The sequence below is a fragment of the Ceratina calcarata genome, unplaced genomic scaffold (assembly GCF_001652005.2).
Source record: "Ceratina calcarata isolate Rehan_Ccalc_2016 unplaced genomic scaffold, ASM165200v1 scaffold60, whole genome shotgun sequence".
NCBI classification, from domain to species: Eukaryota; Metazoa; Arthropoda; class Insecta; order Hymenoptera; family Apidae; genus Ceratina; species Ceratina calcarata.
In genome coordinates this window covers 663108-677756 of record NW_017177240.1, presented here as the reverse complement: position 1 = coordinate 677756, position 14649 = coordinate 663108, and the positions used below count along the sequence as shown (strand labels likewise).

At 43.4% G+C, this 14649-nt stretch overlaps 1 protein-coding gene across 3 annotated transcripts in view; it reads left to right on the top strand.

Annotated features, from left to right (window-relative positions):
- The window catches only part of LOC108629967 (mucin-17), a 212039-nt gene that overhangs the window by 142262 nt on the left and 55128 nt on the right, over positions 1–14649 (top strand). For all 3 annotated transcript variants that reach the window (XM_018032978.2, XM_018032979.2, XM_018032980.2), the window contains one exon: positions 9522–9635. The gene's annotated coding sequence lies outside the window, so the exon portion shown is untranslated. The remainder of the gene's footprint in view (positions 1–9521; positions 9636–14649) is intronic.

Sequence of the window (14649 nt, the reverse complement as noted above, 5' to 3'; positions counted from 1 at the left end):
ATAGTATATTATTTCCGGTTTTTTTATTTGCATTAAATACCGCGTCTTACTGATTTTGTTGGAAACTAAGATTTCCCTGAACGAGCATCGCGTCATCATGGAACGGGAATATCGAGGTTTCGACGCTTATTGTATTTGACTTCTTTCGTATCTACACTGTGGAACCTCTTCGTCTGTCGACGTCTATCTTATCGCAGCCTGTCGGAATCTATTTTCAGATTTCGGGCCAGCCCATTTCGCGACGACGCTACCCGTTGCTGTAAAACTGTTTTACGAGGTCGTTGTTGCGGAACGATTTATCGAAATTCTTGCAATCCCCCCCGCTGAATCAACTTCCGTTCCGCACACTAACAATTCCCTCCCCTCATATTCCGGTTACCGTCTGAATTTACTGGTTCCTTCTTTATTCAAAGCATTCTTCGCGTCGGACCTTCTGCGAAGACGACAGGTGCTTCCTGGATCATAAAATAACGACGATTATAAAAGCTTTAGTAAAACTATCCGTGCGTGAGCGATGGTATCACATTTCGTTTTCGAAATGGTATCAGGTAAAATCGATTTCGACTGCAGGCAGCACGCGTGCGACGGACACGTTTGACACGAGTTCTCATGATTTCGTCGCGCGGTGTCTGTCACGTTTTTGTATACGATGCAGCATTAGCTTTGGGAAAAATATTGGGAAAACATTTTTCAGATGGCCAGTTCACAAGAGAGGAAACATGAACGACGTATCGACGTTTTATGTAGGACATTTGATGCGACACAAACTTCCGTTAGTTTCAAGTTCAATCGTTAGTTAATGATTTAGTAATTCTTTTAGATACGAGTGGCGATAGAAGGAAATTTTATAGGACTTTTTTTGTATCTGACAATTACAGCTAAATACCATTTATCTGAAACTACCAGTGCGAAAATTTATGGAAGGTTGTCTTACCCCATCTGTTTTATAAATATGAAATTATTAATTACATTAATTAGTATTACATACATATTATTATATTAATATTTAAATTAAGCATTGAAGTTAAAAACTTATAATTACTCATACATTTGGTTAACCATTATCTTTAACCATTATTATAATTATCGTTGTAATTGTCATTGTTTTTTAAGTAAATAAATATATAAAATGAGTATATAACTATGGATGCGATTATGGATTGGGGAACGCTTCCTGACGGGGGAACGCGTTCCCGGGCAATTTTACGGGAATAAATTCGTTCGATTAACAGTCTCGGAGGGAGCACGAGGAACGTGCATCGTCAGCGACGGTATTTACCGGCGTCGGACGTTCGTTGCACAAGCCACGAGTAAAGAATAGAGAGCCGCGTGCCCACGAACTTGATGGAACATCGAACACGTGACGTCATTCGACCTCGCACCCACCGCTCTATTCTCGACTCGACTTCGCCGCTAAAGCGCGCACACACACGAGCTGCACACCCACGTGGTTAAGTAATACGTAATAGCCTCTCCAAACTGAATTTGTTTGCCCCTTATCACGATAAAGGGAATCAGGAAACAAACGAATCAAAGTTCCCATCATTTCATCAAATTAATTAATTTCATATCTACTACACGTCGAAAGAATGAAAGGATCCAGCCATTTTATACAATTTGGTATCTCCCGTGTAATTTATTTATGCTATTGGAACTGGGCTGTTAATTATTATTACGCAGTGAACCAACATATTACACAACAACGCAGAGAGCGATCGATGAATTGAGATATAAATTTTAGTCGGCGCAACCTCGATTTTCCCCGTCGATGCTTTATATATTGACAATGTCTAAAAGTTATACGTCAAGCATTAATTAAACGTTGGAAATGCTGAGTAAAGCCGTCGTCGGCAAGCGCGACCCGGGAAGCTTTACGTAGGAAAAAAAAGGAGGGGAACCCGCAGTTCTTTGTGAATTCGCTTTTGAGCAAATCATAATTCGATTGTCGTTGCGGTAATACGTCGAAAGCAGCATGGCTTTGAAACATGAAAAGCATTGGACTTTTCTTGCGGCCAATCGTTAATTAATCTGATTGCGCAAGATTTTACTCCGATAAACGATTAAACGTTTGGTGTAACAGAGACAAGAGGGAGCGAATGAAATGTTAATCGAATACCTTTATCGGTCGTCAATGCAATTTTTAAATGGATTATTTCTCCTTTATTCTTTTCTACGCCGTTTTAAATTGCACGAACGAAGCAAACAGCAATAAATATCGCTATATTACATCCAAATTCTTTTTATAACGTACGGTTATTAAATACAATTACAGTGCACGATTTGTTTCTTACGTAATAATGATGTCAGCATTTTGAACCTCATAAAACATTCGAGGAAGATTAAAAATCAAATAAATCGCGTCGATACGCCATCGCCCAGCATTTTCCACCAATTGCAGAGGATCAGAGTAGGGCAGATTGAGCCGGTCCAATAAATAACGCTTTAGCGTACCATTAATAAAATGATTTTTAACCTGGACAGCGGCGGGATTTACCGGCGGGTCCTTTCTACGCGGCCGGCTTGTTCCGATGATAATTTCCGGTATAATTTTGGGCCAGATCGTTGAGCAGCGATCGGGCGGCGGTGATTTCTGGCATGGATTGGCTCCGGCGCGGTCGCATCGACGCGCGGACCGTTTTGATGTATTGCCCGGGCAAAATCGTATTCAACATTAACGTCGAACATCGTTTCACCCGGTAAACCCCACAATGACTGGCCTCGTTGCTCGGTTCTCGTCCCGTTCCGTTAATTCCGCATTACGCGTGATTAGCGCGACGTTTACCCCCATGGCGAATCCCGCGTTACACACGGCTATTCCATTGCTGTTGATATTTCTATTTAGAAATATCGCTGTTGGATATTTACTGAAAAAATCTTGATTGAAAAATGAAAATCTTGGCTGCCAATTAAATACCGTAATTCATGATCTTTGATCATGATGATTGATCGCGAACGCGTTTTGTGAAGTCTAAAAGATATTTTATTAAAGAACGTCAGTATATACAATTTTATAACCGAGTTCTGGGACGGTGTTACTGATAAAAGGAAAACGTTTCGCATGATTGATCAGTGGCGAGAAGAGTGGCGACGATTCTGTCGCTGCGAGGAGGTCCAGCGATGCCTGGGGCGCAACAACTTGTCTGTTGATCGAGGAGACGCTCGATAAATCTTCTCGGCAGCCTTGAAAACTCCTTCCCGGCTGTATTTCCTCGCTTGTACAAAGCGAAGGCGTTTACTCGGTGGATTTGCATAACCGTTTCCCTACGTTGTATAATGGCGTTCGTGATCTGCCGAGATAGCTCTTTACCCAGTCGAACTAAGGAGTATTGCGAGAATATTATCGCTTCGTCTCGGTCTGTCAATGGACTTGCGTCTTTATTCTGATTTAATAATTGAGAAACGACGTTGGAAGATGGGATACATTTCGTGGTAGTCGAATGTGATGAAAGGAAAAATCTTGTCTCTGTTCGAAATCGGTTTGGGAGATAGTGAGGCCATCGGACGAGCGAGAAAAAACGCAGTGGTAAACCGGGCAAGAAACGAGGATCCCGAGGCAGTCCATTAGCAAGCACCTCCGGCGCGCAGGTTTCGTTAAACGTCTTCCTGGCGAAGTTCGCCAATTGAATTTCTCGCGGAGGTCGGACGTGGAATCCGGAATGTCGCCGGATCATGCTTACGATTCCACCGGTGAGCTAGTGGATGCCGTCGTTCGTAAGCTAAGTAATGTACCCACCTGCTATGAGGGCTGTACCGTCGAAATAAATTTAAATTGCGAGATGACGTCGCCGAGCTTCGTTCGTTCTTGAACGCGATCTTCCTCTAGCGTTTCGACCAATTAGCGCCGCGCTATCGTCGAACTTAAGCATACCGTGCCGGTTCGTTATCGTTGAGTTATTCCACCTCTTGGTGGAGTTAAAGAGCCGAGGATGAGGAGTTGGGTGGCCGACTGGAAACGCGTATCTGGCTTCCCCTTCCGGCAGTCGAACCAGAGGAACCGCGGACCAGGGCAATTAGCAGGACGAACAGCGTAACGTCAGCTCGATAATTCATGAAAATCTCACGTATACAGACTTACTCAGTGGTGCACGATTATTTACGAAAACTTCTTTGGATACATTTGCTCGGAAACTGAATGGATGGAGTTTAGTACGCAATTAGAGAGAAGTTTGTAGCTTATGATTGATAGCTTGTTTCGTTGCAAGTCATATCGCGTTATCTCGTGTATAATAATTACAATATCGTGGCGAAGTTTTGTTAATATATTATTCTCCGGTCGGATAGTGATAAATCTTCAAACGATTGGCTCTACCTTTTCATATCTGATTGAGGTCAGCGTTCTACGACCCTCTTTCGCATTGCTTCGCGTTACAAAGTTCTATAAATGAATCGGGAATTTGCTGAAAGAAATTTCTCTCCGTAAATCTTTGATGGAATCTCTTTTTCGCTGATTCAGGCCACTGATTAGCCCGACCCTGTAATACGTTTTTTGATCGACGGCAATAATTTCAGCTGTTGGCTGGTTTGGGAGTCAAATGACAAATCGAGCGGTGAAAGAAAGACAGTTGTTGCCGGTGATCGATCTCGTGTATGGGAAAGAGAAACGTGAGGAGGAAAGGAGAGGGCAGGCAGCCATGACCGTTTCCTTTTCTGCGCCTGACCTCTGCCCCCTGACCTATTTCCCCGTTCTTCTTTCGAACATCGACGATATTCCCTTTCTCTTGCACTTCTTACCCTCTTCCCTTTAATATCAGAGTTTCAAAGAATCGTTAATGCGTCCGTTGACGCAATTGTTGCGTCATTTAAACGAGTCAAACGATACTCCACGAGGTACTGGAGACAATTTTTTCAAGAATGACACGCGTCAAACGGTCGGAGGATTTCTGAAATTCGATGATAATCGCATTTTTCTCGTCCGATTCAACTTTTTTTTTTTAAGAATCGTTCTTTTGTACCGGTAAGGTTTGAACAAATTGTATTCGATCGGAAGAGCAGCCGCTTGCATTGTTCCCCTTTTTTTCCAGCACACTTCTTTGTTCCCTCGCTGTTGCATTCTCGTTTGACCGCAACCGCGAGCTGAAAAACGCGATTCCGATGATCGGGCGTTTATCGGTGCATGCACCACTTTCCGGACACAATCGGCAGAGTCTAGTTGTCCCTCGACATTGATAGACTCGTAGCGAATCAACGTGAAACGTTGTTTCAGAAGATCCGATCACGCCGACTGAATTTCAATTGGACCGTACTATAAAGAATGCACGATTTCTAATCGCAGTGATGTTCGACGTTTGTGAAACACCATGAACTATTCCAAACTCGTACTAGCGTCCTACCAATCGCTATCAAACGATTTTTCAAGATACGTTACAAGTTGCAATAAGGTTACAAAAAAGCTAACAACTAGAACTTGGACAAGGCCTCGCGGCAGTGTCGCAAGTACTCGGCGGCAATCTCTCCTTGGGCACGTTTTTAATATCTTTAACAGTATTTACTCCTGTGACAAAAACGTAAAGGAAACAGAGACGAGGAATACGTTTCAGTTCTGAATACGATGATAACTTGAATATTTCCATTAGCGGAACGCTTCTGTTGTAAGAACTTTCCTTCTAGTAATGCAAACCCAATTACTCGCCCGGGCAACATTATCTACCGTTATTATTGTGCTTCTCCCTTGGGTTTATTTGCGTTGCTAAAGCGATGCGCGCTCGTTTGAGAGAACTTTCGCTTTTTTTCTCTCCTCGACCGCGAGCCTGCACTTCATCTGCACGGTGTTCGCGGCCACTCGTGTAATTCCACGCGTAGAGACAATGAGGATTACACTCCTCGTTGCTCTTGACTATAATCAGTCGGCTCGGATACAAAGAGAAAGTTGTCGCAATCGTTTATTTATGCGCTGTTAACAAAATGCATAAAACTTATGAGTTTTATGATGACAATAACGTGTCTTTGTACCATTTCATGTTTCAGTGTTAAATATTTCTAATTAGAAGACGTCGCACGGGTATTTTAGTAATAGAATTTTTAATTTCCTAGTAGCAGTCTATTTCGGTATTCACGATGAATTAAAACCGTGTAGTTTTTTGTAAAATTGAATCGTTTTAACCAATAACGAAAAATGAACGCGTGAAAAGCTCCCCGGTCAGCAAGCGTCGTTTCATTTGCAAAACAAATGTCGAGCTCGCTCAACAATTCAAACAACGCGGTGTCCGGATTCATCGCGAACGACCATCAATATCTTCGCACCAGCGCGGCGTATACATACTCGAACTACAAATTGTTAGGCGCCCCGAACGTGGCCGCGGTATCCGTTCGTTTCCGGAGCGAGCAACAATCCTCTCTCTGTCATTTGGCACTAAACATCACCACGGTCGGTCGACCACGTCATAAGCCCGCGCGCCTCGTCACGCTTTGCTTGCGAGCGAACACGCTTCCCCTTGCTGATTTACCCGAAAATTTGATCCGCTGCGCGTACATAAATCCATACATAGCGCCTAGATATAATAACCAGTCGGGAGCGTGATCATCAATGAATTATAATTAATTACCATGTGATTGATTCGGCATTAGCGTGAGATTCGTTCCCACTGTCGAAGAAAGCAAAAGCACAAGATGAGTAACGTAGCTCAGCACTAATAACCGGTGTTCGGTTCCCACGTTTATGCAAATAGTGGGAGTGAGGTACGGGGAACGTTGGGCAAGATCTCTTTGGAAGTTATTCAACGGATCTCTCATGCCTATTTTCTTTTTTTAAAAATTGCGAACGCCGTCGAATCGCGGAACGACAAGTTCGTACAAAATGTAACGAGAACGTCTGACCCTTACGCGGTATAATTTATGCGTCCCTTTCAGTGAGCGATTAAAGCATTCGTTAACGGTCCACGATTTTTACGACTTCCATTCGCCATGAATTTCTATTCCCGCGCACCGCTTTAAAGTTGCTCATTTCGGGCTGGGGTACGCTGGAAGTATCCAAAGAGAAGGAGAGAGAGAAGGAGACCCGATGCGCGCGGCAAGTTAACATCTCGGAAAGTTCCCAACTCCCGGAACACTTTACGTCATCGTGGCTCGTATATTCATCGTCGACGAGCATCTGCGTCATGGCTCCCGGCTGCTTATTACGTCAGGCGCCCGTCGTTAGATCGGCCGACGCGTTATCGCCGCTCTCGAGGTATTTTATGAACGAGATGCTTTCATACACAGCAGGAACTGTTCAATTATTACTAAACATCCGTGCGAAAGCATCGATATCAGAATAAAATCTTGCCACTTTCTGAACCTGACCTAGCCAGTCGGAATTATTTAATCATGTTAATCAACATTCCTGTTATAAATAATTCGAATTAATAAACTGATGGTGAATGTGCATACATATAATATGCATACTCGCTTGACATATTAATTTGAGATTAATTATCTCTTCCGATACGTAATTATTTGCTTTAATCGTTAAACGTATACAATATTTAAATGATGGAAAAAGCAATTTCGACTTCGTATCAATATTATGGATGCCGATGAGCCATCGAGTCACCAAGATTTCATATAACTATTCCACAAGGATTGATGGTCGTCGTTCGTATCCAGGGCTTATCGCAACCTTTCGACGATCATCCCCCATTCTTTCCAGCCCATTCCCTGCCCGATTCGCTTCGGGCCAACCCCTCCGTTCGCCAGACAGAGACAAAGCGTGCTGACATAAATAATTTATCCGGGAAAGCAGCAAGCTTGCCGCGGCAGCGCGCGTTGCATTAAATATGAAATCCAATATAAACTTTTCCCTGAAACGACCAACAAACTCGCCGTTACCCTCGCCGCCCTCAATGTTCCTCGCGCGTGCGTCGGACGTTAAATCCTTCCGCGAAAGAATTAATAATTGTAACCGGCAATTAACCAGAAACGCAGTTACACCTGGGGTTTGTGAAAATGCGACTGGCTAATGAAAATATTTGACCGTCCGGTGTATACATAATTTGCCTCGGTATTAACTGATCCAGAGTTGCCCTTTGATCTCTCGCTGCGGGGAATTATGAATTTATTTGTAAAACAATTAACACCGGTCCGAGCGCACTGCGTTTAAAAAGCTCTGCCACGTTTTCGCAGTGAATTATTTTATGACGGACCCGCCGATTAAACGCGAGAAGTAACCAGTGGACGCTGCGCATTCATTATTCTGTAATTATAATTTATGAAACAGATATTTTTGTTCCCGTTGCGGAGTACAAGGTATTTGTTTCGACAGATTCAGATTCGAGTGGGAGTTCGGGCAGTCCTGTTTGAATTTCAGGTAACACGGATAAGATTAATCGGACAATCTCTAAAAATTGAATCGTACCCTACCCCTCGCGCCATAACGGTTTCCTTGAAGCTAACGGTGGTAGCTGCAGTACATACGTATCGGTGCCCGTTTTTCTGCGTCGATCGTGCTTCCTGCACGTGACCAAAGCCGAGCCGGGAGTAAAAGCACATATCGACGTTCAATCGTACACGCTGCTCGAATACGCGATGCGCGGCGAGCCCCGCGGCCAACGCTGCTCTTTCTCTCTTTCCCTCGTCCATCAATCCTCAGCGAACCGCGGCGTTCATTCTTTTTTTCAATATCAAACCTCTATGGTGTGTATCTAAAAGCAGCGTTGTAACACAAAAGGGTTCGGGACGGGTGAATTTGAAAACCGACGGGAGGCCTCGAGTGTACCTGCGCGCGATAGGGAATCGCGGGATCGGCAAAGAATATTAATAAACTTCGTGCCTCTGGCATTGACGTTTACCACATTTGACAAACGATCCATTTTTCGACTACCTGATCGTTCGAGGCACTGGGATTCCACAAAAAGTTGGAGTCCTAATAACAGATGTAAATTTTCAAGCACACCTTCGCAGAGATGGGTTTGCATGTTTATTCAGTATTAAGTTATGCTCGTTCCTGAGGTTTATTAAACATCAATTCAAACGCGTTTGCCCATTCTTGTATACAAAATCGCAATAAGAGATGAAATGTACATTGAGATATTTGTATTAAATCATAAATGGTGTGGAACTTATCTTTAGTCCCAACTTATGGCTGGATTTTAGAGAGGAAACTTTTTAGTTACGAACGAATTATATTTTGAACAATATAAAGAACTATATAAAGAAGCAGCTTGAGCCGCTGTCGTCGTAACGCCGTCCTGCGAAAAACTAACTCCGCTATCGCCTTGTTTAAAACAATTTACTCTATGGTTGTCTTGACATCGTAAACAACTCTCGCTATCGTTACGCTATCAAGGCGGTGTTCACAATGCCTGTCGAATCGTTTGTCAATCGTTAGATCGCTCGCATCCTACAATGGTTCGGTGAACTCGTAAAAACTGTCGCTACTAATGATCCATTTGATTAGTCATGCGCGAAATGTGAAGATAATTACAAATTATTTTTTTACGCCCGAGACAGGATATTACAGTCGATATGAATTCCGCGATGCGTAGAGAACTTTGCCGCGCTCGACGGGGTAAAACTCATTTCGCTTATTTCTCGCAATTTTTTTTCAGGATGCAGAGACAAAGCCGGAGTAGCTCGGAGGTGGAGGTTGCGCTTATGCGCCCCGTAAGCACGGCTGGCTAATAGCACCACAGCCCATCCCTGACACCCTGCAGCCACACCAGGTACGATCCACTACTCTTTTGCGCCCCTTTATGTTTGTCTTTTACGCGTCGCCCGTTTCATACATCATTTTACGCGCCGGTTTCTCTTTGACAAACTCTTTTTCATTTCCGCGACCAATGCCCAATTTATTTCGCGTCACGCTTTTCACAATTGCGAATTACTGTTATCTTTCACGTGAGAAAGGTGTCATAAATATCTACGCGGACTCTGATATTTATAAAATAATTGTGTTACGATATAAAACGTTCGGAGTGTACTAAGTTCGATCTCAGGGATTAATAAATTAGAAAAAGAATTTCGGATTGGAGATTAAATTTGAATCAGATTTTATATTCAAACATTTTTTGCGATGAGAATTGCGGTAATTGAAACGCGTGGGCAGACCAAGCGGGGCCAGTGATGAGGAAGAAAAGTGGGGCAAGGATCTAGATCCTCTCGAACGATTTGTAGCCCCTGGAGGAAAACGGAACGAGCCACGCTCTCGGTGAACGTATATGTGTACGTGTGTAATTTCAAGAGCGGAGGCACGTGGAACGTTGAATTGCGCCTGCGTTTCCCTCGGCCCCCGATATCAAGGACACGCGTCACGATTAAACTTCCACTGTAGGTATACCGTCTCTCGCCAACTAGGTAATTCATATCGCCGCCCGCTACCTACCAGCACTCATGAATCTTCAATTCCGGTCGTTCCTAATATTTACCGACTCTGTTTAGGATTCGCGTTCAAACTAATCGCTCGGTGATTAGATGTAAATCTCATCGTATAATTTCATTATGAATTTCTCTTAGAAAAACAAAATCTGAAAGCAAGAGCAATTTCGGAATTATGGAAATGATATTTACAGATGATCTTCGTAAGAGTCAGTTACATTCCTTTTGTCAGCGGAATCTTATGGTATAGTCAGTTTGCGGCTGGAATAAAATGGAGCGGAACAGAATAAAGTCTTTATTTCCCAACCGGGAACCGAGGCACGGAACGTAAGAGTATAAAGGATCATTTGAATCGTAAATATGCGGTAACCGAGAGGGTGGAGTAAAAATGTGTGAACTAGAAGAAGAAGGACGGACGGGTCGAGGGAAAAATTAAATAATACAGGAAAACTGGGATTACGGGAATGCCTCGTTTATAAGACAACGCTGAGAGAAAAAGAGCTGCGTGCAGTGTATTTTTTACAGCGCAGGGTTTGCGAATCGTAGAACGTTTGAATGAGCCGTTGCGAATCATGGAAATATATTTAACGATAAACATAATAAGGATGATAGAGCCGTTTTCCTATTTTTTTTTATATTCTACGTTAATAATTTACATAATTCCATTTACATTCAGTAAAAAATACACGAGGAAACGTGTATGTAGGTAGTCGTAATAACATAACATGAATGAAGAAGCGTCCTACAACATTTTCATATCGCGAGGAGAAAGCAGAGTTTATCAGTCCATAAAATATCCCCATTTACATCTATGAACACTATACTGAAAAAGAAGATCAAGTCGAGGGTACTTTTTATAGATCGTTCTCGTTCTCTCATGGTTTACCGACATCGCAACCTGGAAGCATGACCAAATGTGTCAGAAAGCACACGTATAAAACTTTACACCCCGCCACTTCTGAATTCATTCGTACGTCTCGCCGCTCCTTTCGTCGACGATACCGCTTCTATCGTCTCACAAGCGTAACGGGCTCGTAAAAACTGCGCTCGAGTCCCGAATCGACCCTGGCTCCCGCCCCCCCCCCTTTCCCTCGTTTAACTGGCGGATGACTGTTACTCCCGTTTGATGGGTGACCCTAAACGTTCGACTAGTCACGAACGCTCTTCAAAAACGTGCTTCTCCGTCCTCGTTTTTCCTCGAGTTGCACGCACGACACACTTGCACTTTCCCGAGGTCGAAACAAACTGTGCTCGACGAATGTATTAGTCGCACGACGTAGGGAAATGCGGAGTGTCGAAGCAATCACAGTACACGCTCCGGCTTAATGAAGACCGGCAAACGGTATAATTATCGCGGCCGGCTTTCTCGCGGGGACAAAAATTTATGAAACATCATATTCCATCGAAATTGCTCGCTAATGGGCAGCTCAGCAATTTGTTTCCATGTTTGAGTTCTTGCCTTCGGATTTAGTACATACAAATTTGTATAAGAGAATAGTTTAATGATTGAGCCGTGAATTGGAAAATTAAAAAATTTCTAATTAAGCAATGATCGATCGGACGTTCATTTACTAGCAATTACAATCGTTTTCTCAGTTTCTTCCTCTAGCGTTCGCAAACGAAATCCGGCAGCGGATAGCTTCTCCCCAGTGAGACATTCCATTAAGGTATTTCCCGGTAGCTACGTCTTAAATCCGACCGTTAAACTCGAGACGGTTCGTATCTTCGCAAGAATCCACTCGCGAGAAAGAGAAAGCGAAGTTTTCGTGTCACGAATTCGGAAGAATCCACCCACCAGGGAGATTCGTCGCCTTTTCTGGATACGAGCTCGTTCCGTCGTTTAAGCCCTTCCCGGGAACGGAGACCCGGAATTCCGGCTTGAAAGGTCGCCAAGTTTCGTTGCACGGCCTCCTCCTGCCTTTACTTTCTCGCCCGTTTCACTACCAACGCGTCGTAGTTGCAACCCCGTGTATGCAACGTGTGCGAAATTGCTCGGAAACTCCGGCAATAAGTCGGCGCGGGGCTGGAAGATTCTACCGTTTTTAAAGTAAACATGCGCGCCCGGTATGAAGAATATCTTGAAGAATTTTTCACGAGTTTCCCGCTCGCCTAGCGTGCTGATTTTATCAACGATGATTGTCAAAGGTGAATATCAACAGGTCACAATTATACTGCACTGGACATTCATTTAATGCATTGATCGATCGATTACCTAGTTCGAAGTAATCGTTGTTTACCATCTCTTCATCGGATCCTCTATTCATGCTCGCTTTCAATCTACAAAACCAAAATCGAATCTCCCTTCCGTCCTCATCGAGCGCACATTGTGCACAGTGTACACAAAGCGCTAGGGCGTTAGGGGAAGCTTGAAGCGTGCGATACGGATAATCGGCGCTCTCGAACGTCGGTACGCGTCTCCGTCGAGATGTTCGATAACGCGTTTCAGCAGTTCGCGCGAACATAGGCAGTATCAGGTGCCAACGTCAGGATTCGAGTCGCGGCGCGGCGTGGAGAGAAACGGATAGAGGACGAGAGAGAGATTCCGTTCGTTGCATGAATATTCAATCGCCTTCCAGCTTGATTTCGCAACGCCTCGTACTCGTTCCAGAGGGACTTTCTCGACCGTCGGCGTTGATAACCACTTGCGAAACGATCCTCGAGTCATTGGAATCAAATTTTTGTTCGGTTTCTCTTTTTGTATCGGAAGCGAAACCAATCGAGAGGCATCCTCGTCGGGACTGTTTAGTTAAGAGCTCACGATTTAACCGTGTCTTTAGATTACACTCAAACATTCGTCGCTAGTTATTGTCAATACTCATGATTCCTCTTGATGCGGAATGTCTCGTACAAAGAAAGTTACGACAACTTTCAACAGTTTGTACTTTCCATTTGAATCCACTCTCTTCAAAAGACAGCTTCATCGAACTCTATCGAGGAAGACTCGACGCTGCCAGTTTGTTTATCTATTCACAAAGGTGTGATGCTTCTGAGAAGATCCAGCCTTTAGAATAATCTCGTAAAGAACATTTATATAACCAAACATGCAGCGACTCAATTTATTATAAATCTTTACGTCTTATCCTGAAGATCAGAAATACTTTTAGCTCAGTTCTATAATTAATAAAGAATTTTGACGTTCATCAAAATTGTTGATCACGCGAGCTAGTTTCGCGAACTTTACCCTTTTTTCTTTTTCCGGTGGCAAGCAGGTAGCAGCGTCAGCTGCATCGTTTTTACCGGAAGCTGCTGCACAGTAATGAGGCGTGCGGCCAACGATTTATAGAGAAAGCGACCGTTTTCGACGAAATAATGATACAACTTAGCCACGCTCGTATACGATCCAAATTGGTGTTTATAGTAACTGCAACACTTTCTTGTATTTCGTACCACCTTTCTTTAAATCCTTAAGAAGAAGAATTAATATATTCAAGCTGTTTCTTAACATGATTAAACAGATTTTAAACTTGTTTATTATAATCAAGCAATTCCTCCAAATCTAATTTTGTCTTTTCAATAATTAAAGATAATTAAGGACGACTTCGAACTTGCTGTAATTTACTTAAAACTGTACATTGCATGTTTTATTGTAATGAAGCAACTCGAAATCTAGTTAGCTGTCGTTTCTTCGATAAAAAGATGAAAATGTACAGAGGCAGATGCAACGTAATGAAGTAAATGAAATGTCGCGGTCATCCGGTGTTTACGAGAGAGTCGTGTAAATCGTTGAAAATTATGAAGTCGCGGAAACCGTTTACGGATTCGACGGCATAAATAATTACCGCGTGTCAACGACACGTAACCCGTATTTACCGTGGCGAATGCATCATCGATAACCGTGACAGGGCCGCTTCTAACCGCGACACAGGCCAGCTGCCGTTCGGTCGCTGCCGCGTGCGCTGAGCTGCCCGATTCGAATCGCACTGCTATCGCTCGCTCATCGATTCCGTCGCTGGATTAGCAGCGAATATCCATTATAGCATCGCGTGCATACGCCGGCTCGTTAACCGGCCGCGGCAATCTATAAAATTTATTATACCCGGGCACAAATATCACCGACGGACGCAGATTTGTAATCGGAATTCCGCGGACAGCGGGAAATCGCGACGCCGGCCTTATTTGAAGACGGACACAAGACGAACTTGAAAAATTCGTTCACGTGATCATTGCACGACATTAGAAAATTGATGAGTCAAATAGAACTTGTGCAACTTGTTTTGTCACCTGTCGCAGTCACTAATTTACGCGCATACTTAAGGATGTATTGACTATACAGTCAATCCTAGAAGTTTATGTACTTTAGAAAAACGCATTTCCTATAATTAAAAAGAAATTAGACGTCGGAAGAACAATGCTAATAATAAA